General features: G+C 41.8%; 1 protein-coding gene across 4 annotated transcripts in view; it reads left to right on the forward strand.

Moving 5' to 3' along the window:
• The first annotated feature begins 7,351 nt into the window (after nucleotides 1–7,351).
• Nucleotides 7,352–27,065, forward strand: part of FSHR (follicle stimulating hormone receptor) — a 247,798-nt gene continuing 228,084 nt past the window's right edge. The window contains exons 1-2 of one of the 4 annotated variants that reach the window (XM_065679634.1): nucleotides 7,352–7,438; nucleotides 18,562–18,752. The gene's annotated coding sequence lies outside the window, so the exon portion shown is untranslated. Of the gene's footprint in view, nucleotides 7,439–10,923; nucleotides 11,292–12,399; nucleotides 12,416–18,561; nucleotides 18,753–26,908; nucleotides 26,928–27,065 lie in introns of those variants that run through there. The other 3 variants (XM_065679635.1, XM_065679637.1, XM_065679638.1) reach the window with 3 other exon arrangements.

Here is a 27,065-nt window from a genome sequence, read left to right on the forward strand (position 1 = left end):
ATTCACCTGTGGAGGTTAGTGTTTCTTTCCATCGGCTGTGAGAGGGGCCTGGAAAGACTAGTTTCCCAAAGAAGGTATCTAGAAAGCTTGTCCATAGTTAAAGGTTATCCTCTCCCCATAGGACACCTTCCTGTTATACTGTCCTCCACTGTGATAACTTGGAACAGAAATATTTTGTCTGGTTTCTCCCTTAAGAAAGTTATATTTGGGGACTGCTGTGCAAGAAAAGAATGTCTGCAGACTGATGCAGAGTATTATTATTCCCCCACCACCACCTCCCCCCATTAGGTTTTACTTGCCTTGGCTTATTTTTATAGTTTTGCTTTTCTTCTTCCTCACCAGATTGTTTATACTTAAAAAGAAATAAGCCTTCTGCTTGTTGCATAGTCAGTTCTCTTTACATTTTTCTTAAGTTAATGTTGGTTTCTGTTGTCCTTTTCCATGTTTAGACATAGCCAGGATAAATTTCAATGACAGCCTCTCCAACTGTTTCTAAATATTTCTTGCTTTGCTCGCAGACCAATTTCCATATGCTACAAAATCTGAATCAAAATTCCACAAAGGCATTCTTTCCGTCCCTTCAGCCATCATCCCAAAAGTGAAGGGGTTCAGCTTGTTCAGGTGGAGCTCGTTTTCTACGCCCCCCCAGCGCCAGCAAATCTGTCGGGAGTAGGAGGATGGATGGAGCACGCCACCCACAGCCACCTGCTCTGCCAGAGGGCCCGGAGCTCGCCAGCACAGTGCCAAGGCACCAGCTCTGGGTGGGAGTCTGCAGGAGGCACAGATCGGTGGGGAGATGTGCTACTTCACTTCTCCCTCGCTTGCTCCCTCCTGGGTAACCTTTGCTGACAAAGAAAAATCCTGGTTGTGGGGATTTTTTTGGTTTGTGTTTTTTTCAGTCTCTTTCCTGGCAAGTTATTTGCTCACCAAGGGGTTGGCACTAGGTGACCTTTAAGGTCTCTTCCAGCCCAAACCATTCTATGGTTCTATGGTCCTATTTAGTCAGTTGTAAGAGAATAGTCTTAGTTTTCTAGCTACAGTGAAAAATGTGCAACACAATCATTACTTCCTTGGTAAACTGGTTAGCAATGTGCACAACCTTGCTCTTGAAATAATAGCTTCTATATTGGAGGTGTGACTGTCAAGAGGAGAAGGCTTCATCTCTTCTACTGGGACATTATTTTTATGTAGACAAGGCCTTAAACAAGGTCTTACTGGGTTCTTTTCTAAAAAAAGGAAACAAACCGACAAACAAACCATAAAACCTACAGATGGCACCAAACCAAAAAACAACCCAGACAAAAACTCCTAAACCATGCCTCCCGCCCCCTCCCCCCAATCTCCAAACCCAGTAACAAACTTCAAGTCTCATGTGTGAAAAATAGAAGTTACAGGCTCTTCTTGCCGTATAAGCACCTAACTAGCATCAGCAGGTGGAATGTGGCTATTCAGCTGGACTGCCTGCAGATGCTGCAACTTTGCTGTAGTCCATCCTGTCTGATTCTCCTTACTCAATGGGAAATGGGTATTCTGTCATGGAAGACAGTGAGATTCATAAAATAGAAATTAGGTCACTGATTATTCTTGCTTTAATGTTAGCTGAGTGTACTTCTCAGTTATCCATTAGGTTATTTACAATTCCATGAAGGAAGTCCCCTGAAATGTCCTTATTATTGATTCCCCAAATCTGCAGAACTCCAGTACATCTTCCCTAGCCTGTGGAACTGTGGATGCCTGAACTGGCCCAAGTATCCAGGATGGTCTCAAGCATACCGCAGAGTGCACTATGGGCTATGTGCTAAGCCCAGTTCTTCTGCAGCTATCTCAGAAAGGCTAGCTTATACCCTCTCTCTTTGCCCCTTTTACATTGTTCCTTCCTGTTTTTTCTGCAGACACTTTTACTCTGCAAACCTGTAGAGTCGTGAGGGTTGTCTGATGTGGGCCATGACCGCTTTCTCTGGGGCAGCTCTGAACAGCATAACTATACATGGTGTTCTTTGGGTAAAACTGCATGCCTGGAGATGACTTGGCACAGAGTTTGGCTTTCATATTAATCCAGGACTTCTGCAGCTTCTAACAGCATTGGGTAATAGGATCAGTGATGCAGGGAGCGCATCAAACACATGACTGAACCTGGGCCTGGGAAGGCAACTGCAGATTTGCAGGTGTTTCTGCAGTATATACTTGATTTCTTAGGAATTCTGAGCTGTGGGGAAAGAGGTAGACATTTCAGTTGTCAGGACACATGGATTTTGCCATGTGGGCATGGACGTCTATAGAGGCAGTGGGATGATGTATGCACTGCAGAACAGCCTGTGCTCACAGCCACTCTAAAAGTACTTTTGCATGACCAGCTATGGTGGCACAGCCACTGAGCTCAAACAGATCCTTTCTGTAGACTGAGTGCAAGGCCATAATTCTCTTATTCTCTTGGTGAGGGGAAGGAGTCAGTAATAATAATCCTTAGCTTAGTGATTTTCACTTTGGTTTTTTTTTCCTATGTCTAAATTTCTTTGGAAGCTAGCTAAGAGAGGGCCATGATTCAAAAAATGCTTGAGTATTCCTTAAGAACCTCTTGAATATTTGTATTTAAAAAAACATCAAAGAAGTAGTGAACAGATCGCTGTTTCTTTGAGAAACACAGAAACTTAGCATAAGAGGTACAGTACATAAAGAATAACATGAAGTTACATTAGGGTATAAAGATAATAATGTTGAGGGGTTTGCAATCCCCCAATCTCCCAGTGATTTCTGGCATAAAGTGACAGAGGATCTTCTTTTCAATGCCTTTTATTTTCTTTACTTTCATTGTCGTATAAGTAAGGTGTCAAACTGATAATACTGTGTGAGTAGTATTCTCTAAATCACAGTGATCTAGTACACTACTTTGACCCTTTCAGGATTGTGTGACTTGGTTGACTGGTCTTTCTATTTATAGCTGTGCCAAGTAGTATGGCAAGAGTGAGTGGATACCAGCTAATGAAGATAGAGAATATTGGAAAAGTCAAGTGAAGGTACTATGTTAGAACATAATCTAATATTTCACAAAATGTGTAGCATTAAGTATTGAAATTCTGATAAATCATTCTTGGGACAAAATGTATAATGAGATTAGAAATTGCAACAAAAAAAGAAAAATTAAGCCTTTCTAATGACATAGATTGTGCCTAGGCGGGGAAATGGTGTGAATTTAACTTGATCTCATTATACTCCTAAATTTGTAATCTTATTTTCCTCCTCAGATCCTTCACTTAAGAAGGCAGCAGTGTGTGTGTATGTGTGTGATTGGCTGTGATACTTTCTATATTTGGAAAAGTTACTTAATCCTTCATCTTGAGTGCACCAGGAAGTGAGTGATCCTCAAAGCAGGGGGAAACTTCCCTCCTAAGATTTGGAAGAGTCTTTTGGTTCTTATTCAAGGTTCTGCAGAACGCAACCAGAGTTGACTAGCTCCATAAATCTTCCTCATTCCAGTGGTTTCAGCCGTTAGAAAGCCTGTTCCAGGCTGTGAGGAGAGACATATGCAGAATAATTAGAGCAGAGAACACCACCACTGGAACACTGATTACAAAGATGAGGTTTCAGCTGTCAGCACTGAGCAAAAGCTATGGTCTGAACCGTAGCACACCCGCACTGGACCTAGGAGCCTCTCTTAGCCAGTCATTACCCTCTGGATCATGATTTCTTACTCACTTGCTCAATGAAGCGGATGGCTGAGGGGGAGGCATGAGGGAAATGAAGAATGTTATTCCTTTGGAGCAAGTCATGTCTTTTCTCTTTCCCTATTTACCGTATTCTTTCAGATATGCTCTCTAAGTACTAACTGATTGCCCCCAAGGCTCTGACAGTTTTTAACTGTGCTCATTTGTCCTGAGAGGATAAAGGAAATAAGAAGAACCTGCTTATTTCTATGCATCCATAACAGAAGATGTGAGCACATGCAGGAGCATCTTTCCCAATATGTGCATACATAGGTTAAGTCACAGCTGAAGTAACAGAGGCCTGACCTAAAAAAATCCTATATGATCTCCTGCCTTGTCACTGAAAAGGAGAGAGATAATGTAGAATCCAGGTTATAAGTTGCTGTCAGGGCTGGATATGCAGTGATTTCTTTCTCAACCTTGGACTAAGAATATGCATGAGCAAGTAATGAGACATTTAGGAGCTTGAATTAGTCTCTTCTCTTAGCAACTTCCTTCTTCCCACACCTCAAAACACTCTAACCAGTCCTTCCCTCTTTATAATCCACCTCCAGCATTTGAGCAACAGAGAAGCTTCCAAATGCAACTGCTTTCAATGTGAATCCATCTAATATAAGTGTTTGGCCAGAGAGACGAGATGTGGGAAAAGGTGGATTGCAGAAGCTTGCTTCTGCTCTGCTAGCTGAGACACCAAGGCCAGGAAACTACCAACAAGAAGCTGTGTGTATTGCACACAGACTCCAGGCTCCTGGCTCTGCTGCCTTACCTGTGTAACTAATAGCTGTAGTATAATTGCAGTGCACAATTCAGTCCTATTTTTTTTTTTCTGGTTTTGACTTTGTCAGTTCATGGCTTGCACGGCACTAAATAGAGGATCTCTGTGCTGTGCGACACCCATGTGGAACTTACTGCAAGTGTGCCTGTGCCTTTGTTCTGTCCTTCTGAGCTAAGCGCTCCCTCCTGGGGCTTTCTTTCCTCATTTCCATTTATGCACCACTCACTTCCAGCTATCCCACTCATTCCTATTTTCCATCTCTTCCGCAGTCTATCTCTTGTTGATAACCTCTGCACAACTTGTTGCAACCCTTCCACACTCTCTTGATTTCTCTGTCTTCCCAGTTGTCAGTTACGAGGCTCCATTTCCCAAACTGTTCTTTGTCTCCCTAGTATGAGTCCCTGCATGCCTGTTTCGTTACTGTTGACACTCTGGAATCTCCATGTTGTCTTTCTCTCTACTCCCCAGTCCAGCAGAAATCTAAGCAGAAGAGTACAAGGTGAGATCTCCTGTCAAACCTGCGTGAAGTTGCAGTAGCCCATCTCTGGGAACTGAGGTGCTAAATAATAAGTAGCTTTTCCTAAAAATAAGCATGTTGATACTTGAGGATAAGGGAAAGATGTACAAAAGCTTTTAGGATGGTTGATGTGGTACAGATTTTCACAGCAAAGGCAACAAGTACATTTTTAACACAAAAAGTGCCTCCTGCTGTATTTCAGATCCCCTCATCAAAGTATGATATGGATAACTGGGATTTTTTCATTTCCTCACTTAGAATTTCTTCTAATCTGGGCAAAGCTTTGTGGGTACATGGTGCGTTACATTATATTCTATACTCTACAGAGCTAATTAAGTCAAGGGAGGCAGATACTGGAGTAGAGCATGGAAGTTTAGCAAAACCATTAGCAGCTGAAAACATTTTCAGAATGGAAAGTGTTGGGCAACTTGGGTACTATGTAGAATTAACACTTATGTCAGTAGCAAATAGTAAATAGAATGACTGGAAACAGCATTCAAGAAGGTGTATGATTGTGGGTGATGCAGAAAACTTTCTGCTCCTGGAAAATTGCTGCCTTGTATGGTTCTGTGTCTGTAAAGTTACTGAATGTGTGAGGATTGTGCTCTGTTGTTTTAAATACAGTTGCCTTGAAGGTGGGTTTTCTTCATACAAAAAACATTGTGGATTCCACACCCTGTCACCCCTCAGCTTCCGGAAACATCATGATTTTTCACTGTTATGGGAATCTCTGTTGTGTGCATAAGGAAAGAAAATGTAGTGTAGCTTTTGACTAGCCACTAGGGAGATAAAGAGGCAAATGACTCCTCCTTCCTTTTCCTACACTTCTGCAAAGCTGTTGCATATGTGTGCTGCCCTTCATGACTTCCTCTGGGGATGGGTATGTATGTTGTGCATGTATCTATTCATGAGTCTGTGTATTTCACTTTGAGTCCTGCAACACAGGGGTCAGTCTTACTAACAAGAGACTGTATTTTGATAGAAAAGTTCATAAAAGCCAAATGTTCCAGTATCACTGTATTCCAGTATTCAAAGGGTGGCTACAAAGAAGATGGAGACTCCCTTTTCACAAGGAGTCACGTGGAAAAAACAAGGGGTGACAGGTACAAGTTACTCCCAGGAAGATTTTGGTTATCATAGAATGGTTTGGGTTGGAAGGGACCTTAAAGGTCATCCAGTTCCAGCCCCCTGTCACAGGTGGGAACACCTTCCACTAGACCAGTGCTCCAACCCTGTCCAACCTGGCCTTGAACAGCTGTTCTGGTTGCACATGATGAAAATTTTTCACAATAAGAACAATCAGCCATTGGAACAATCTCCTCAGGGAAGTGGTGGATTCCCCAATGTCGGACACTTTTAGGACTGGCCATCTTTTCTAGACTGTGCTTTTGCCAGGACAGGTTGGACCAGATGATCCTTGAGGTTCCTTCCAACCTGGTATTGTATGAGTCTATGAAATGTATTTTCATTTTGCCTCTTGTCTGCCAGAGCAAAAGCCTGACTGGTTCCCTGCTGCTGTTTTGCCAGTCCCTTATGGCCTGGTTGGGTCTGGGTCTAGGAGGAAGTCCATCACCAGGCCCAAGGCCTGGGGGGACAGTAAGCTCACAGCATCTCCTTCAGGCTTGCTGCAGTTTCTCAAAGTAGTTTTCTCCCTGGGTTGCCCACTTCCTACTGCTGACTGAGCCAGGAGGCTTAAGGTGTCAGCAGAGTGGGTTCCTGATCCCAGGGGCAGTCCTGAACAGTCAGGAAAGAACTTCTATTGCACAATCACCAGCCCTTCAAGCAAGCATACTGGAAGTATTTGCATTTCTCAGGTTTTGTTTTACATAAGCCCAAAGGAGAACGAAGGAACTTTAAAAGCAAAGATAGTCCTTTTAAGGACAGATCTCCTTTTATGTTTTACTTCACCTCTTCCAAGGTGAATCCTTTTTGCCTGTCTTGTAACAAAGCTTGGAAAGCCACTATGCCCTGGCACAGGATATTCAAGTGCTTAGCAAAAGGTAACCCTTTTTCACCTGCAAGAGCTTATCTTTGCAAGAACCTGTGCTCTGGCTGCAGCTGTGCTGTGGTGCTGTGGTTCAGATAGCAAGCTCTGCTTGCTGTTCTCTCTCTGCTGTATCTTTGAACCCCAGTAATTCTTCTGCTGGCAAATCTCTTCATCACAGGTGCCAGAAGGTCACTTTTCGGAAAGGGTTTGTGAAACAACCACACATATTGCTTGTGTCCAGTCTTCCACCTCTTGTTTCAAATACATAAGAAAATACAGTGTCAACCATTCCTGATTATAGTATCTTGCCCTTCAGGTGGAAAACCAGAAACATATCCAGAAAAATACAATAAAAACTGAAAGCTATCAATATATCTGGGGGAGGAATCGAGTTTCCATATTGAAGAAAACTGGTGGACTGGTGGTGGGTGTCCCCCCACTCAGATGGGAAGAACAGGGTGGGTTTTAGTTTGAATTGCATGGAAATTGGACTGTGCTGTATTGAAAGTCCACCTGCAGCTGGAAGCCTCAGTATACCGCAGTATACTGAGTTCAGTAGTCTCAGCAGTCTCAGTTCAAAGAAGAGAAACTTGCTTTTGCAACAAAACTATCAATTAATATTTAAAATAGAGCATTATGAGTTTAAAGTTAATATTGTGCTTGTTATCTTTCCCTTTTCTGCATTTATGGGATTAGTGATGTTTTGTGTGATTTCCCCACATTGCTGTGATTTTCCCACCCTTCATTAGAGCCATTACTTGCAGCTTTTCAATGTGCATTAATCTGCTGATTAAGTAGTTTTCTGGCAGCATTATGTGTGGTTAAATATGTATATTTCTAAATTTACTGCACCAAAATAGATTGCAATTAACAGTACAAAATGACTTTTTAGACTATTATCATTGTGTAAAAATACTAAAGTACATCTTTGAAATGTCTGCAAAATCCTTAGGAGAAGCAAAGGTCTGTTGCTTTAGAGGACTTCTAAAATAGTAGGCCAAATTCAACACCTGCACTGACACGCAACGATGAGCTGGTGGCCTAAAAGCAGTGAGCCTGCTTTTCTGTGTTCCAAAATTGTGCAACAGGCAATTTATAAATCCCTTTCTTTTGTCAGATTGTTTTAGTGTCTTAATGATGTTTGAATGCAGCATATACCAAAAGCACTTAAAAAAAAATTGAAACTGACAAGCTCTTGAACTGAGTTCCTTGCTAGTTTGTCACATCCCTGAGCAATGAAAGTGAATGCAATGGCCAGACTTGTTTTGTGGCAGTGACATACCACTTTGAGCTGTTGGAAGAGGCCTCAAAGCATCAGCTGATACACCTCACCCCGAAGACTTGTTGAAACAGTCCCCTTCAAAACTTCACCATACCATGAGTTTTTTATGCAATGTAAGTCAGATATGTTCCCCTCGCTTAGTCCGAAGAGTAAAGAACTTCACCCTCTGTTTCAGAAGCGAAGATGACCTGCTCAGTTATCCAAGTTCATTCAATTAGTGGTTAAGAATTCCTAATTTAAATACCTCTGGGGAAAACATAAGCTCTTTAGAAGAGATACTTAGACAAGTTAAGCGTGATTCATATTAACAGCAATTTGTAAAAGCTTGGTTTCACTTGAAGATTACATCTGTTGTTAAGAAGTGTTAACTTGAATAGGCAGAGACTATGGTGATTACGTATATTATCTACACCCTGGGGGAGCTGCTCTGTGTTGTTATTATTTGAGGCAAGTTCATACTGTACTACTGAATTTGGATGCAGGAACTTCCAAAATTGTGGCAGTATTTACACCAAGTCTCAGAGTTGTGACAGTTTCCAAATCATGCTTGGCGTGGTTTATATAAAATAGGATGGCACCATTTGTCTGTCCTCTTCTAGGATGAGGGTTTGTGGGCAATTTAAATAACAAATGCAAAACATGGACCATACCCTAAATTACACTTGGTAGCTTGTAGGATTTTCTGTGGTGAGGCAAGGCAGGGCTCTTTGCTGGCTGTCTGAGTAGGTGCCAGCACACCATAGTGCTTCAGCTACCTCAGTGTTTCATCTTCCTCCTGGAAACAGATCCTGTGGGAGTTGCTGCTGAGTGGATGGGTAAACATTGGGAAACTGCTGATCTGTAACAGACTGAACGGGGGACTGGTTTGTGGCAGGCTTTGAGTTTGTAAATTTATGTATCTCTTCCAGGTACAGATCCTAGCTCCCCACCTGTGTTGCAGGGCTCCATGTTACCAAAGAACTAGTAACAGGAAGAAAAATGACCATGGCTGACTCAGGCTGTCAGCCTGTTAAAATGAGAAAATACTTCTTTTTGCCCTTGATATGTTTTATTTGGGGAAGGGAAGAAGGAAGTAGAACTAGTCATAGACTAACCACACAATGGTTTGGGTTGGAAGGGACCTTAGTTCTAATACACTGCCACAGAGAGGAGCACCTTCCACTAGAGCAGGTTGCTCCAAGTCCCATCCAACCTGGCCTTGAACACTGCCAGGGATGGGGCAGCCACAGCTTCTCTGGGCAACCTGTGCCAGTGCCTCACCACCCTCACAGGGAAGAATTTCTTCCTTATGTCTCATCTCAATCTCCCCTCTGTCAGGTTAAAATCATTTCACCTTGTTCTGTCCCTACCAGCTCTTGTAAAAAGTTCCTCTCCAGATTTCTTGTAGGTTCCCTTTAGGTATTGTAAGACCGTTATATTTTCCTCCTCCTCCTCCTTTTACTTGCTTTCCTGACTGGGACTTTATCCCCATGCAAACACTGAGGAATGAGCTGGATTGCAGGGACGGTGCTGTCCTTTACCTAACCTAGGATTGTGTTGCAGGTGGGCCACTGCTGCAGGCAGCCAGTGCTCACTGGTCAGGCTTCAATGTGGTAGAGCATACGGCATTGGCCTCCTGTTCTGTTTGTGCATTTGTATCTCTGGATCCTGTTCCTTGCTCAAAGTGTGGGCACCTGTGTATCAGGGCATTTGCATACTGATGCTGTGTTCCCTTTGTTCCACTAGTGCATGGGGGATATGGAGGGAGTTAGATAACTGAATGTCAGCAGGTAAGGTTACTGTCTTGCTTTCAGTGAAGTAAGCTCCTGCTGTGTCTATCCAAAATGATACCTTTTGGGGTTCCTATTTACTACTAGTTGGAAAGAATAACAAAATATAAATTGCAGCTATGACTGTCTCCCTGAATCTAGCTGTTTCTAGACCTGTGTTCATGTCACTGGAGTCAGGCATATGATACCCTCTTAACCAGGGTGTTAGAAAAGTGCTTTGCCTGGCTTTGTGTTATCCTTTCAGCCTACACTGAAACACAAAATAGGCTAAAACATGTAAATATTTAACTCAGGAAGCTGGGTTGAGGAGTGCTGTGTTTGCAGTTATGCTGATGTATCCATGGACCCCTGAGGTGCAGTGGAAAAACAAAGGGAAAGATAGAAGACAAATATGTTGGTGGCAGTAGAAACAGGGCACATATCTTCCTGCATAAATTGTCTCAACTTCAATTTGAGGCTTATGAGCCCCACACTGGAGTAAAAGTTAAGTTTTTTTGGGAATCTCCAAGAACAGGTGTCCCCCAGCCTCTCAGGACACTTGGTCCAGTGGTGGACCAGCTTCATGGTGAAGATTTTTTTCCTTTGCATCCACTTATACTTGCCCCTGCCATGACTCCCTCTCATCCTTTCAGTATGAGATACTGAATAGCCTGGCTTTCTTTACAACCCCCTAAAGGTAGCTGAAGACAGCAATTGGTTCCCCCCAGCCTTTCCTTCTCCACACTGAAAAACCCAGCTCCTCCTATGTTATGTTCACATTTAGTGTCATGACTAAATATTCTGAGATCTGGAATAATTATTTTCACATAATATCTCATTTTAAATAAATGGTGAGCATTTACAATGCTTTTTATTTATTTATTTTTTTTCCACTGGGTTTGATCACTTCCTTGAGTCCTTTTGTTCCTGAGGGCAAAGAATGGCCTCACACAGTCAAGTCTGTCGAAGCAAATCTGAAATGTAACCAGCAGAAGACATGAAAAGGCCATTTTCTGTGATTACCCATCATGAGTCTGCCTGCTGAGTCTGAGCACAAAGAGGCTGAGGTTAATGGGCGGAAGTCAAGGGCTCCAGGAGCTTCCTTTTTCTCTACTTCTTTTCCACCTTTCTACTGGCTTTCAAAGACTGCTGCTGCCTGCCCGGCTCCCTGCAGCCCTGCCCTGGAGGACTGCTTTCTGACCATGAAGAGCTAGGAGCTTTGCTAATGCATCTGCTGCTTCTTGAGTAGCCTGACCTCAGGCCTTGGAGGATGCTCACCTGGTGAGTCAGTGGGCTGATTTTAGCCATCCTGTCCTCGTCCAGCTCTGGTTGCATGTTGGCTGCAGACATACCAAGCACTGCTCCCTGCTTCCTTTTCTCCTTGCCATAACAAGGTAGGATCTGACCTTCTCCTTTAGACAATAAAGGTACTTAGAGATCTTTTTAAAAGTTGATGCCTTCATGCATTGTTTTCATAACTGGCAGCCTTATACAGGGACTCAGCTCAAGTCGCTTGCCCAGTCTTAGAGCCTGAGTAAAGAAGGGTATTTTATTTTCCATGTTATTGCTGTTCTGTGTGATATTGATGGACACCGTGAGTTGTGAACGTGGCTGAATTTCATGGGTGTGCTTTCTGTCATTTCTTTAGCCTAAGTGAAAAGTTAAGGCAGTGCGGACAGTGAAAGCTGAAGGAGAAGCTGCTGTACAAGGCAGTAATTAGTAGTTAGCCTGGCAACCTTTTGCAAAAATTGAATCTTTATGGCCCAATGGACTATTTAGTGGCTTAGTACAAACACAAAAGCTAGGTCACAGGCTTGATATTGCTGTGTGGGCTTCAGGGCAGAAAGCAGTCAGGAAGTCAAGAGAGGCAGCAGACTGCGACAAGGCTGGGAGAGCTTAGCTTTAAGAGGAAGCAAAAGCAGAATTCCTCCAGGCATTGGACTCTATAGAAGCAGATCTGAAAACTGTTGTCAGACAACTTGCTGCTGTATTTGTCTCTCAGACAACACGATTTCATGTACACTGTTTATAAATAAACACGATTGTGCCAACGGAATGCTGAACTTTCTGAATTTCTTAATAAAGTATTCTGGCAATACATGTAATAATTGCTACGTTTCCCAGACTGAGCCGAATACGTTTTTCTGCAATTATCTTTCAGTACAACTTCCTTGCAAACAGCCAAAACTTTTCCCCACATCTCATTACAACCTTACAAAAGCCTGGATAACAGAAGTGATTACTTTGCTGCTTGATATGGAAAAGCTGTTGACAGTGGGGCTGTGAAAATCTGAACGCTGCAGTGTGGGGCTTCGGCTGGTCCCCAGGATGGATAAGCCCACCTAGAGAGAAACCCCATGACCTGATGCTTCCTGGCCATGCAGCATGCTCATCAAAGCGGTCAAGTAAGGAGATTTCCAGGGCTTGATTTCTGCTCATTATAAAGTTGTGAGGTGGCTCTGGGCTTGAAGTCTGGTCGTAGTGTGTATCCTGAATGTGCTTGTGTTCAGTGCTCTGTAGAGTAAAAAAATCTAAGCTTTAGGCATGAAATTGTGTCTTTTCCTGTTGAATTTTTCTAATACAAATGTATTAATTTCCACTTTTGTCTTCCTTCTAAACTGGCCACTTTTGGCTATTGTCTTTGATCTGGAGTGTGCATAGTGCCTCTTCTGGGCTTTTCCTGTTTTCTGCCTTTCAAGAGGAATTCTAGCTTTTATTGTGTTCACATCAAAGGCTTAGAAGTGTTTCCTCAGTGAGAATTACAGGTCATCAAGATAGCAGTAACTGGTCCAGTTATATTATTATTATTTATATCTTGGATAGGAGTAGAGCAGGTACTCTTGAGTCTGGTCTATAGTACAGTGAAATCAATAGGAAATGATCCTTAATTAATTGGGCTTCTGTTCCTAAAGTAATTCAGCACTTCCACTGAGAATTAACTCCTCAGCCTCCCTTGCTGAGTAAACATCGCAATAAATAATATAAACTGTTGCTTTCAGAATGGTTTGTTTTCCTTAAATGAAAAGGAGCTTTTGTTAAAGTTTAAATTTTTTATGGAGCTATGCCTCTGGGCATTTTAGATGTAAGAGGAATAAAAAATGATCTCGGGTTTTATTTAGGAAGCCATTCCTGTGCATATATGGGTTTGTCATTTTGAAATGAAATTTTCATAAAACCTTTCAGCCCAAGGGACCAAGTGGGATCTTCAGATTTAAGAATTTATAACTATTCTGCCACTCAATGAATCCCTGAGCAATATGTCCAAGCCAAAATCTTTGCCTTCCATCCCTGAGCACTTTGAGTTTTCCCGTATTTACTGAGAGTTAGCTCAATATGTCTTTCCATGGTAATCTGCAGCGTGCAATTAATCCAGCAAAACCAGGCAACTCCACAGACTACTAAAAGCTACTAATTAATTCTAACTTCAAACATTCCTAATGGCATGTTCCATCAGATCATGCTGAAGCTTACAGAAAGGTTTGTTATTTGTCAGAGCAAAACCAGCTTCCAAACGGTCAGGTCTCTCCAACATCATGGTTTTCCCCTAAGTTGTCAGTACTGTGCTCTTTTCAGGCTGTCAGGTAGGAGTGGATGAGCTGCCTCATGTCCATGAAACCAGCCCCAGCTTCATCCTTGCATCCCAGCCTTCAAAAGACAGCACGATTGTGTAAGGATCTGTGCTCATACAGCATCTGAGATGCAGCTTCCTTTCACCTACCTCCTTCGTCCCCTTCCTCCTGGCCCTGTTTTTTTCATTTCTGACAAGTTGCTTGTATTGTGTGGGATGCTGGAGGCGGAGGAAGAAGCCCGGAGAGAAATCCCTGTGCTAACTTTGCACATTGGCTGCCACCCCATGAGCACCATCTAGCTGACTCCTAATACAACAGCATGGGAGGCTGAGCAGGTGCAGACACTGAAATTCAATGGAAGAAGCTTTCCATGCTACAGGCTGGGATGTAAGCTGTAAAAATACTGTGAAGCACCTGTGAGCCTGATATTCATATAAACTGCTTGTCACAAGCACATGTCTGGTTGTCTCACGGTGCAGCAATGTGGCAAAAGCATCTTCTGCAGTGGAGTGTCTGCACAAAGCAAGTTTCCCAGGCTAAGAATCAGGCGTTTTCACCTTTTGTACTGTATAAATATCAAGAGTATTGCATCCCATTTGTTTTCAGCTTATCAATTCTCTGTAAATACAGCACTGTGCTGAGGAAGAAGCACTAAACTGAAGCCTGAAAACCTCCTTTTGAATACACTGTGTGATTTCTCATCTGAGAAACAGGATTGGGAACTTGTTTATACCATTTTTCTTCAAAAGCATTCTGTAAAGATGACTGAATTACTTCTTGCATAGTAATATGAAAATGAAAAATTCTGTCATAGGAAGGGGTTTTACTCCCTTTTGGAGGAGAGCTATAGTTCCCTGGGTTGGTTTTTTCTAGGTTTGGTGGGGGGTTTTGTGGTGGTGGTTCTTACAGATTTTACATTTCCAATCCTGATACAAAAATTTCCCTGGAATGATGACAGCCTACCATTCTAGAAATACAGCTTGTTGTTAGTGTTAGCACTGCACTGATAAGTGTGTTTGGGGGAGTGATTTGCATTGTAGAAATGGAGAGATCAGGGTTCCACTGCACTGAGCACAACTGTGAACTGTGAAATTATATCTTCTGTAGCTCTTCCAGCCTAAGTAGGCATCTGTTCATTCTTTTTTTCTTATGCCTATCCATAGCTCATGGGTTCATCTTTTCCCAGGCAAAGACAAAATACTTGCTTTCCTTATATGTATTCCACTTGGCTGTCTTCAGTGCAGAATCGTGGTGTGAAGAAAGATGCTAGGTAGGAATTGGGGGACATTGCAAGGAAGCGTGGACGGGTTTCATTTGTTATTTCGTATATGAAGAGCAGCTCACAGTCTGACTGCTGTTCATCTGTATTAGAAAATTTCAGATTACATTAGGCATCTCCATGTGAAAGTTCGTATTTCAAATAAACGAAAAATGTTGAGCAGTGTAGCAGGCACCTAATCGTATGGCCCAAAGACTCCAGATTAAGAAGCATGTAGTTAGTCATCTGCCCCGTACATGCATGAAATTCTAGAGTTACTTATGTGATCTACATTGATGGACTCTATGAACAGTGCAGCTTGAAAATTTTTTGTTATTAAAGCCAGGAGGAACTGGAACCACCTGTATCACACGCAGTATCAGCTCACACATCCCTCAGGTGCACAGATGTCAGTCTCAAGTGTGAGGAGACAGTGACTGACTACACCATCAGCAGCTACATTCAAGTCTGGGTTATGTTATGTTTTTTTCCTCTTTTAGGCTGTCTCAATGTTTTTTTAAGGAAGGATGATAAAATATCTTAGAAAAATTTACAGCTTGTCAAATGATGGGACCAGCTTTCACTTGATAGGGGAGCACAGTTGTGCCTTCCACACAAAGGTGCTTTGTGCATCAAGTTGGCTGTCCCCATTAGCCACACTCTGGATACCACTGTTTCAGTTACTGATCTCTGCATGGTGCTGCTAGTGAATTTATGGCTTGCCCACTGCCTGCAGTCCTCCTCAACTGTTACTGTTATTCTCTGTCCTATCAAAACCGATTTTTCGTAGTGCTTCATTTGGGGCTTGCTCTAGTTCATGTAGTAGTGGCTGGACGATTTGCAATTACTTTGGCAATTGTCTCCTTGCACTGGCCAGTATCATTGAAGCTGTAAGAGTTGGGTGTGAGTCAGTAAACTCTTTATACAGCTAATGTTTAATTCAGTCCAAGCAGAGATTCTTCAGAGCTAAATAGCATGAGGGTTGGCAGCACTAGTAAATACCTGTAACTAATGTTACCTTCAGTAACATGTTAACAAAGCTTGCTTCTTGACAGCTGGCTAACTCCTGCTATTAGCAAAAACATGGTTCTATAACCTGCAGGAGAATTACTGCAGGTTACCAAGGCAGGCTAGAAATATTATTATTTTTTTAAGGGAATAAATGATAAGATATAGATATATTCATTGTGGAATTGGTGTCTTGTTTCTTTGAGAAAAATTGTTTCTTCTTTCACTTTTTCAAATACCTAGTTTAAAAATGAATTCCTTCATCTCCAGCCATCCTTTAAGGTTTCTTTTAAACAGGGTTGTTTTAAGCATAAAAACTGTGTGAAAACCTGCAGGTGATCCTCATATCAAAAGACTGATGTGATTTTTATTTCCTGGAATGCACTCCGCAAACACCTCACCTGCAGTGCTGAATTCTTCCATGCAGGAGTAAGAAGCAGTGGTCCTTTATAAATTGTTCTGCCTTCAGTGGCTTGAAACATGCTATAAGAAGCCACAGACACTCAGGTACTGATGTAATTAAAGGTGTAAATGAATGCCTACATGGATAAGATAACAGTTACACTCTGACTTAAATTTTGTGTATGTTGGCCTGGGAGTTAGGACAGGCATATATTTCCAATCCCCCTTCACCTGCATGATGATACATCTCCCACGAAGGGCTTGTGTGCTACTAAAGAGCTAATGCAGGAGAACTGGATTTCTCTCCCTCTCCATGTCTGACGCTCCCAGTCTGGCCTTTGGTGAATCTCATGATTTCTCCTGACATCATGCTTGATCAGTGATATAGCAGTAATGGTGTCTGTCTTCTTCCCTCAGTTGTTGCACGAAGCAATTTATTGGTTATTTGTAAGATAGTCCAGTACGATGAAGGGAGCATATATATTCTTTGCTCCTAGGGGAGCAGTCAGTTAAATGCACACAGGGCACAAAGACTGAGTAAAACACGAAACAACTGTGAATTTATTCATTTTAATTGCATTCCATATCATACGTTTCAGTACCTTCTTGTAAAATAGTGCATAATCTTTAATGAACACAAAACTATAAGGTCTCCTTTGGATTTAAATTCTGAGAGTTTGCAGAAGTTTAGCTCACTCAAATGATTTTATTGGCAAATCAAAATGCACACACATATGTACCTTTCAGAGCTTAATTTTGTAAACAGGGCATCATATTCTTCTCTCAGGGAAGCTGGCATAACTGTGATAACTTCAGTAGATTTACATCTGGATAACTGAGAGCAGCATTTGGCCTAAAGACTCCAGAGTGGGAAGCATGTAATTAATTATTCATCTGCCCAGCAAGTGCAGTGTATGTGGAAAATATAAAACTAGAGTAAAAATTTTGTGCTTATCAATTTTTAGTCTGTCCTAATATCCACGTTTTTCACCCATCTCTCATTCTTTTCTTAGTTAAATAAGAGTCCTTTTACATGCTTGCACATCAGGGATCTTTTCCAGATATGAAGTCTTAGTGCTATTTTTATGTGGACAAAGCACCATCAATTGTGTTTAGTAAGAGATTATGAACAGGCAGAGCAATGGTCTTATCGGGGTCTCAAGGGCTTTGAAATATTGAGTTTGATTTCCGTTGGAAGTTTTCCCTGTTACCTGCTTTTCCAATGAAAACATGCTCAGTGAAAGGAATACCTTATAAATGGCTTCACTGCTTTAAAATCACTACAAAAATTCCCAGCTGATAGACTGTGTACTGTGACTGTCAGTCAACTGCAAGTGAATATATTCACTTATCCTACAATACCATAACCTTAATATACGATTAGTTATTTTCCTTTGTGCATTGGAGAGGAATTTCTGTTGTTCAAGAAGCAGCATGCAGTCACATGCCACAGTCGAGCTCAGTTGCCTACCACTCTTTAAACATTTAGTAGCTCTGGGTGTCCAGTGTTGTCTGATCTTCGTTTTTTCTTCGAACAGCATATGCTGGGACTTAGATTTTTAATTTCTTTCAATCACTGAAACAGATATACTGACGGGGGTCAAAATTTTACATTTCAGATAATATCTACAGGCTAAAGGTAAAATCATGAAGTAAAACTTCCTTGAGAGCTCCAAGTTTGAATCCTTTGAGCATTTAAAAAATATATAGGGGCTACTATAGGCTACTGAAAGCATACTTGAAATGCCTGCAAAAAATCCCAGGTGGAATAAGTGTAAATGCCTCATCTTCTGAAATACAATGTTGGTATATAGAAGTTGATACAGAACTATTATAAGTGCATTAGCACATCCAGAACTAATGGTGACCTTTGCTTCAAGCAACACTTGTTGGATTTGATATAACATTTCTCACTGGAAACAGATTGCGGAACAGGGAGGAAGGACATGGAGGCAGAAGAAGGTAGGTGCCAGCTTTCACTGTGGCAGGGCAGGTTGTAAAAAAAGGCAACAGATCCTCAGAGTTAAGCCAGGATCAGACCTGGGACAGATGTTCACTTGTGATTTTAATAGTATTTTTCATCAATCAGACATTACAAAAGAAGATTAAAAAAATAAAAAGGAAGAAAGGAGAAAAGCACTATGTGTGATCCCCTGAAATTAGAGTTGATGGCTTTGACACATTTTGGATTCAGTGTCGATCTTTGCATGAGACCAGGTGGAGGTGTTTGAACCCGTGTTCAGAGCATGTTGGGCTTTTTTTGGGTTGGAATTGTTTTGTTGAGGTTTGTTGTTTTTTTGCTGTAACATTACAGGTTTGGCATCTCCCTGAAAATGCAGCACAATGAGAGTTCTGAAGTCTGCAAGTCAGAGATCAGTGCTGAGGACAAGATCTCAAGACTCCCTCTTTCCTGCAATATACAGCCTGTCCCTGCCTGTTCCTGGTTAAACCAAGGAGAAATTGTTGAGGACAAGCACTTCAGCACATCAGCTGCATTGTCTCAAAGTAAGCTTCTCTTACCAATGCTTCCAGCTGTCTCAGTCTGCACGTTCCTTGCTTGCTTTAGTCCCACAACTTTTAACAGGCATCAAAACGCAGTGGCAGGCACTGTTTTGTTTCTGTTTATGCAGGGTCTGACTCCTTCCCTGTGTTAGTATGGCATCAGCAGAAGTCCGTGGCAGGGCATGACTACTGTCTGGGGGCTAGCTGGAGCCTGAAAAGACCACACAGGCTGTGACCTGGAAGCAGACCAATAAATGTTATGCTGGGATGAGGCTAGGTTTCCTTAGGGATAATCTTGTCACTATTAGCATTCTGCACTCCTTTGGTTTAGAAAAAGGAAAAAAAAAATAGGCAGAGGAGAAGGAGAGAAAAGGGAATACTTCACTGATACATTTAAGCTGTGGTATGAGGGCTCAGTTTTCAATCTTTTCTCTGATAACCTCAGAGAGGAAAAATACTGTAAGAATGAATTGGACAATGTGTGTATTGCTTGTTACACAAAGGGCTATTATTTCTCACTGCATGTGTACTTGCCATTAGAAAAGTTTTAAGAATAACATAAAATACGAGGTGACAACTGCCAAAGGCATTTTGAGATTAACAAGCATAATTGCACTTCCAGATGGAGAGAAGTTCAGAAACAACTTGCTATTTTCTGACCTAAGGGTGATGTGTTTGGTTTCTGTAAGAAGCATTTATTTGCTCATTCAGTAACTATACTTTTATTCCTTCCCCACTTGCCAGTTTGTTGCTGCAGCAGTGGCATTGCAGCCACTGCATTGGCACAGCATCTGGAGGGAGCTGTTTGTCTGTTTTGTGAAGATAAGGTTGCCTTGCGGAGGATGCTGAGCAAGGGCAGGGGAACTGAGGCAAGGGAATGGGACATCAGGCATCAGGTACAAATAGAGTGAGATGAACACAAGCACTTGCTTCTCAAATGAATCCTTATGTTTGCAAACTGATTAAAAGCTGAGCTGTTTTTGTTACTGAGGTGAGGAACAGGGCAAAGTGGGACTGCACTAAAGGTGATAAGGAGAAGTGCCTTTTTGTATAGCTAGGAGTTTAGATATGATTATTCTTTTGGGAGAAGCTTTTATGGTCATTGTGTGAAGGTGAAGGCTGATTCTCAAAAATCCCTTCTGTGTTGCCTGTTTTTTTGGTTTTTTTTTCTTTCAGATAAAAAGCTCTTCTTCATTTTCAAAGAAAGCCCATGTCTCCCCTTGACATAAAATTACACTGCTTGCTTGCAGGTTACCTGCTTTTAAGAACACCATATACTAGACTCTTTGGTCAGTGTTGTGTGATCAACCCCAAAATTAAATTCATTCACTGCCACTTAGCATCAGATATTAAGTCATTTTACAGAAGAAGCAGTTAGGCAGACCTTCTGCCTCTTGTTCCATGATCGTGTAATAGATGAGAGTGCAGAAAACAGATGAAGCAGTGCCTTTACTTCAGTGTCCTTCATGTGTGTCTTTAACTCTGCTTTTTGCCTTCCAGTGTGTGTGACACTAGCTGCTGTCCTGCAATCGTGCATCAGCACCATGCATCAGGTATCATGGGTGAACAGATCATAGAACCATAGAATGGTTTGAGTTGGAAGGAAAATTAAAGCTCATCCAGTTCCAGCTCCCTGCCATGGGCAGGGACACCTTCAACTAGAGCAGGTTGCTCCAAGCCCTGTCCATCCGGGCCTTCAACACTGCCAGTGACGAAGCAGTTGCAGCTTCTCTGGGCAACCTGTGCCAGGGCCTCACCATGGTCTTAGTAAAGGATTTTTTCCTAAGGTCTCATCTCAATCTCCCCTCCGTCAGTTTAAAGCCATTGCCCCTTGTCCTGTTGCTACAGGCCCTTGTCAAAAGCCCCTCTCCAGATTTCTTGCTGGCCCCTTTAGGCACTAGAAGCTGCTCTAAGGTCTTCCCGGGGCCTTCTCTTCTCCAGGCTGAACCAGCCCCGCTCTCTCAACCTGTCTAGAGCAGAGCTGCTCCAGCCCTCAGAGAATCTCTGTGGCCTCATCTGGCCTCTCTCATGCAGGTCCACATCTTTCTTGTGTTGTTGCCCCCAGAGCTGTACACAGGACTGCAGGGGGGTCTCACCAGAGTGCAGCATAGGGGGAGAATCCCTTCCCTTGACCTGCTGGTCACACTGCTAGGGATGCAGCCCAGGACATGCTTGGTTTCTAGGCTTAAGTGCACAACGATGGGTCATGGGGATCTTCTCATCAACCAACACCCCCAAGTCCTTCTCCTCAGGGCTGCTCTGTTCATTCTCTGCCCAGCCTGTACTTGGGCTTGGGATTGCCCTGACCCAGATGAAGGACCTTGAATTTGGCCATGTTGAATGGTCCCTCCTTTTAGGTCAGCAATCACTGGCTGTTGCATTTGAAGGTAAATTAGTATCTACCTCCCAGATACGGTGAACATAACTCCTGCTGAGACCAGTATTTCTTCTGCAGTGATCGGTTTTGAAAGAAGTACAATTTGTGGAAATCCTGTTGCATTTTTAGAAGTTATAATTGGCATGTATCAGTGCCCCAGTTCTCTGCAAATATAATTAATTAGGATTAAAGGTTCTGCACTCATTAGGCCTGGATCTCTGGCAGACAGAGAAATACTGTAGAGAATTTACATTCATGCATGTAGCTCCTAAATGGTATACATTTGTCATCAGTAAGAGTACTGTGGAATCTGCTCTGCTGATAAGACTTCCTGGTCTATGGTCTGCATCTCATGGTCAAAAGGGAGTGTGTCTTTGGATGTTTTACAAGGGAGCAGCAACATAAAGATCTAATTAGAGTATGGTAACTAATTATCAAAAATACAAGATTCCTTACTATAGCATTGGGAAAAAAGTACCTATTTCAAGAGCAAAGCCAACCCCTCTATCCTTCAATTTTTTGAGTGTCAGTTTTTGGTGGTTTTTTTAAGTATTATGACTGATTATGTAGTGTTAAGCAATGATAAAAACAAAAGGCTTTGAAACAACACAGGAACTCTTTGAGCTTCCTGCAGTTATTGCAGGATACTAGACCGTAGAAGCATAATGGCAGCCCTTTGAAGGGGTATACATTTATAAATATTACTTTTCTGAATAATATTTCAGATAAAATTTTCAAGTCTGTTGATCATATATTAGACTTTGTATGAGCATCAATAAGACGCAGTCATATTTTGTTCTAATACTTAGACACCTTGAATATTAAAACACATAGCAGAAACAAATATGAAAGTGTGATTATGAGCTAATATTCAGGTCTTCCACTAAGGCAAATCCATTTTATTCTGCGATGCACAGCCTTTTTGCAACCTTGCTATTGCAAAGTTTTTTTGATGAAAGGAGCACTGACACCCTTGGATTGAAACTTAAAACTACAAACTTTTGCTGCAAGGTAGATTCCAGCATCACCTCTGGCTGCTGTGAAGTGTGCCACTCCTGAGGACTCTTTGTGCGATTCTGTAAGTAACTTAACAGGATAAGGTGATCTGGTCACCTGAAGGATATCGCATAAAGCATTAGTAGCAATGAAAATTGTCAATTCAAGGAAAAAAAACCACTTTGCAGTGACCTTTTTTTTTTGTGCTACATTCTGATTTGGATTTTATGATGCAGATGCATATCTTTATAGTTATGCTGTGGAGATATTTAATCACAAACTACAGTGTTATTTTCAAAGATTAAAGAGGTTTCTAAATCCTTTGTAAAGCACCTTTGAAAAGAGGCATAAATGAATTTTATGAATAGCAAATTTGTGAACCTATAATGCATTTCTAAAAATTACAATACTGTTATGGTATTGGTATCTTCTAACGAATCATAAGAGAAATCTGATGGCTATTTCAATGTAATTTTTTTCTTCAATTTAAATATTCATGATCACCTTTCATTATTTCAACTCCCTGAACATTCTGAAAAATGCAGATTATTTCAATTCACTTATTTAAATTTCACATGAAAAGAAAAACTATTGAATCCTACCGAGTGACCACAGACAATTTCCATACAAGCGTAGCCCCAGACAGGATTTTAAGTTTGGCTTCAGCATTTTAATTAAAATGTGCAGACTTTCCTCTACAACAGAAAGACAAAGGCCAAAATCCTACTGTATGGCTCATGATGAAAAGAAGAATTGTTATGATGGTGTTCCACATTTTATAGGGTGTGCATTTATCCCATTATAACAGAACCCTCACAAGTCTACACCTCATCTTTCTGAAACCCTACATTTCATTCCCTGGGCATTCCCATTGCTTTTAGAGAAATGATAGAAAATGACACTCAAGAATCTCATTAATCAGTAGGATTGGTAGGGCCATTAAAGCATTTTTTTGACCAGTAGTATTCACGGGGCTTGCTCACGGCAAACAGCTTCTGATTTCTGCCATTGTGGCCACTGCTTGCTCACTCTATTTCAGTTTTCAGTCTTCCCAGTTCTCTCCAACCCAACCCATTCCTCTATTGCTAAAATTATTATTTTCGTCTGCCTTTCAAGGACTTCTCTTCACTAGTACAGTCCTGATCTTTCTACCCACCAGGCAGACACTCTTGACTCCATTGATCTGCTTCTTCCCGCTTGTTTTTCTTAATTTATTTCACTCCTGTGCTTTCTCTTCCTTCTGCAGAAGAAGAATGGTTCCCTGCCTACCTATAGCACATCTCTTAGACACCACCAGGAGCTCAGCCTGCTCTGAGCACACCGTAACACGGTTGATGCAGTGAGCGCTTATTCTTGTCCTCAACAGAGCAGTTTGCTGAGGTCCTCTGAGGAGGAGAAACCTTTCAGAAGGGTATCTGCAGGTTTTCTCTTCTATCACTGTCTCTCACCTGGAAATGTTAAGCTACATGAAATAGTAGTCATTTTGTATATTTGTCCCACATAAAAAGAAAGACTTGGACCTACTGGGGTGGGTCTAGAGGAGGGCCACAGAAATGATTAGACAGATGGAGCACCTCCCTATGAAGAAGGGCTGAGAGACTTGGGTTTATTCAGCCTGATGAAGAGAAGGCTGTGGGAAGACCTTATTGCAGCTGTTCACTACTTCAAGGGGGCCTACAAGAAAGATGGGTACAAACTTTTTAGCAAGGACCTATTGTGATGGAACAAGGGATAAAGGCTTTAAGCTGCAAGAGGGTCGATTTAGGCTAGATATAAGGAAGAAATATTTTACAGTGAGGGTAGTGGAACATTGGCACAGGTTGCCCAAAGAGTTGGTGGATTCCCCATCCCTGGCAATATTCAAGGTCAGGTTGGATGTGGTTTTGAGCAACCTGATCTAGTTGAAGATGTGCCTGCTCATTGCAGGGGAGTTGGACTAGGTGACCTTTAAAGGTTCTTCCAACCCAAACTATTCCATGATTCTATGAGTAGCAATGTCTGCTTCAAGCACCATTGGAGAGAATGAGGGAGTCAGAGGAGCACACCATATACCCTGAAAATTTTTTGTTGTGCAAAAATTAGGGGTTTACAATTTCATTTCCTGAGAAGAGAGAGTTTACTGGCTGAAGCTGTACTAGATTATGGAAGAGAAAATCAAGTGCTATAATTGTGGGTGTTTATCACAGTTACAGTTTTTTTTTCTATTCATAGAAATTTGATCTGAACAGGGTAAATCTGTGCCCGCAATACAAATTAGATCATCTACAAACAAAGTAAATGAAAGAGATGCTTTTTATGGCTTTGTTTTATGACTCTTCTGTTTGAGGAACTAGTCTTTATTTTCTGATTTTCTCATGCAGTGTTTGCTTTAACATGAAGGCATATAATAGTTCTTCAATTAAAACAGTTTTTGTTTGAGTAGGAAAATAAGATAGCAAAACTTGACCACCGCTAATCATGGCAGTAGATTTGCAGAGCTGCTAGGGAAAACACCCTGAATACTATTTAATACTCTTTAATACTATTAAAGCCCTTGCTCTCTTCCCCAGGTCCTGGTGGCATCTTGGCTGCAGCTTGGTAGGCAGTGGCCACTGGGAAAAGCTGGTGGAAAGCGTATAATTTCCTCACCTCTCCAAGCCCCGTAGTCTTTCTCTTCTTTTTCCCTGACCAGAATGTGAGCAACATCATTTAAGCTATTCATGCAACTTGGGGCTTCTGGGATTGGGAGAACAGTTCTCAGAGCAGTAGAAACCTTCAAGTGTAAATGCAGCATGTGCTCAGTTTCTTAACAACGCTAGTTTTATAAGTTTAGGGTGAATGAACACAAGCAAGGGACTCCTTCAAAACTCCTTTGGTTGTGTGGTAGCTTGAACCCAAAAAGTTGTTGCTGGACTGCCTGCAGTTTACTTGCCTGTCCCCCGAACTGTAGCTCACTAGTTACATTTGACCTGCATTGAGGAGAAATAGGTGTTTCACCATGATGCCCAAAGCAGCAGGGTTGCTGCGGACCAGCAGGAAACTGGAAGAGCATCGCAAGTCCTGTCAGTGCCTACAGCAGGGCTCTGGGAAAGCCCCATGTCCAGTCAGGGCCCTTGAATCCCTTTCCAGACAACCAGCATTTACAAAACCTCTTTGAAACAACCCAGCAGCACTACTCTCTAAAGAATGTGACTACGCAGAAGAGCAGGAGGTGATAATAACTGAAATGCAGATGAGAAAGCAATAAAAGTTTCATGGGACCAGAGAAAGATGAAAATTAAGCATGCCTGTTCACTAGGCAGCTTCATGAATAGGAGATGGCAGCCCTTCATTTTCTGAACCTTGCTCTCTCCCCTGTTGTGCATTCATGTTGGTGAAGAAATTAGGCTCCACTATCATTTGGATGTCACTGCTTGGCTGCAGCCTATATAGTGTACACAAAACCAGGTTTACCTCCTTGGTTTCAGTTGTCTCTGAGATTTCAAATGAGAAGGTTGCCAGTTTTCTCTCAGTCCATCAAAAAAAATAAATAAATGATGCAGCAGGTTTTGCCTGAGGTTTAGGAGAGCAGTCATGGGAAGAGTGCATGTCTGCCTCCTCTCGCTGCCTTTCCCACCCAAGGAGCTGCTGTCTGGTCTGCCTGGGCTGATTCTCACTGGCACGTCTTTAACCTCAGATCACTTCTGCTGTCTATGGGAAACTCCAGTGTTTGTTTTTTGTTTGTTTTTCACAGATGGTAAATATCTAAACTTTTCATTCTATAATTTTGACATAATTTGTATCCTTGGGAGTGGGTTAGTCATATTTTCTTTTTTTCACTATTATCTGACATAATGCCTTGTTTAAGAATATTAGAGGAGGAACTGATTAGCAGAAACTGTGTTGTAAAATGAGGAAGACTTGCTGCTTAGTCTGGTAGGATGTGAGCATGAAACAGTTTTTGAAACTTTAAGTTTAAACAAAAACTGCCTTTCATACACATAAGGAAGCTTAAACTTGTTCAGTTTTCTTTGCTTCAGAGTGTCACTTACTGACCCATGCTGCTACACTTTTGTTATAAATCATAGCCAGAGTGGGAACATGGAACTGTGATACACAGCTCTATTCAAATCATACTCGCTTTTCTACCTCTGAGAAGCTTGCTTGTGATGGAGACTTGTGAGTTATAAATAGGACATCTCTATACCGAGCTGCATTGCAAAGATATGGCAGAAAATGTTTTCTCTGTGGGAGAAATTATTTGAAAAGAGCTTTTCAGTTCTCCTCCTTTGGTGCATACTTCTGCTGTTCCCTGTCCTGAGTAACCAAAGACTCAACCAGGGTGGTAGGACTCATAGAATCATAGAATGGTTAGGGTTGGAAGGGACCTTAAAGAACATCTAGTAAACTCTTCAGAACTTGCTGGACTTGCAGGGCTCTTCAGAACTTACTGCTTCTTCCCTCAGCTTTGCCACAGTACTTAATGCAGCATTTCAGTTTAATCACCTACAGAAGAAGGAATTTCTCTCAACCTAGACTATAATTTGAGGACCAGCATGAGATAGCATAACCACACAGGATAAGGGCTGTTTCCACCTGTGTGAAACATCTTTGAAGGTATTTGAAGCTTCATCATACCAGAAGCAGAGGAGAAAACTAGTTATGACGTGAAGTTAGATTTGTTAGCCTGTCTTCTCTTTCATCTTTCTCCAGATATCCTGTGTAACAGTTGTAGAAGGCAGAAGCTTGCCCCTGTTTTGCAGTCCTTCTTTTCCCTGGTGTGACTGTTACCACAATCTGAGCCGCAGAGAAGCAGGAGGGAAAGGAAATATGGTCTTAGTGCCCAGGTGGGGATGAAGCATGGGTGCAATAGTTATCTAGGACAGTTTAACAATAACACTGCTGGTTTCTCCATAGCCCATCCTAAGGTATGTGATGATTGTATTGCACAGGAATATTGAAATAGCTTTCTGGACAGATTTAAT

This window comes from Lathamus discolor, chromosome 5 (genome assembly GCF_037157495.1).
Source record: "Lathamus discolor isolate bLatDis1 chromosome 5, bLatDis1.hap1, whole genome shotgun sequence".
NCBI classification, from domain to species: Eukaryota; Metazoa; Chordata; class Aves; order Psittaciformes; family Psittacidae; genus Lathamus; species Lathamus discolor.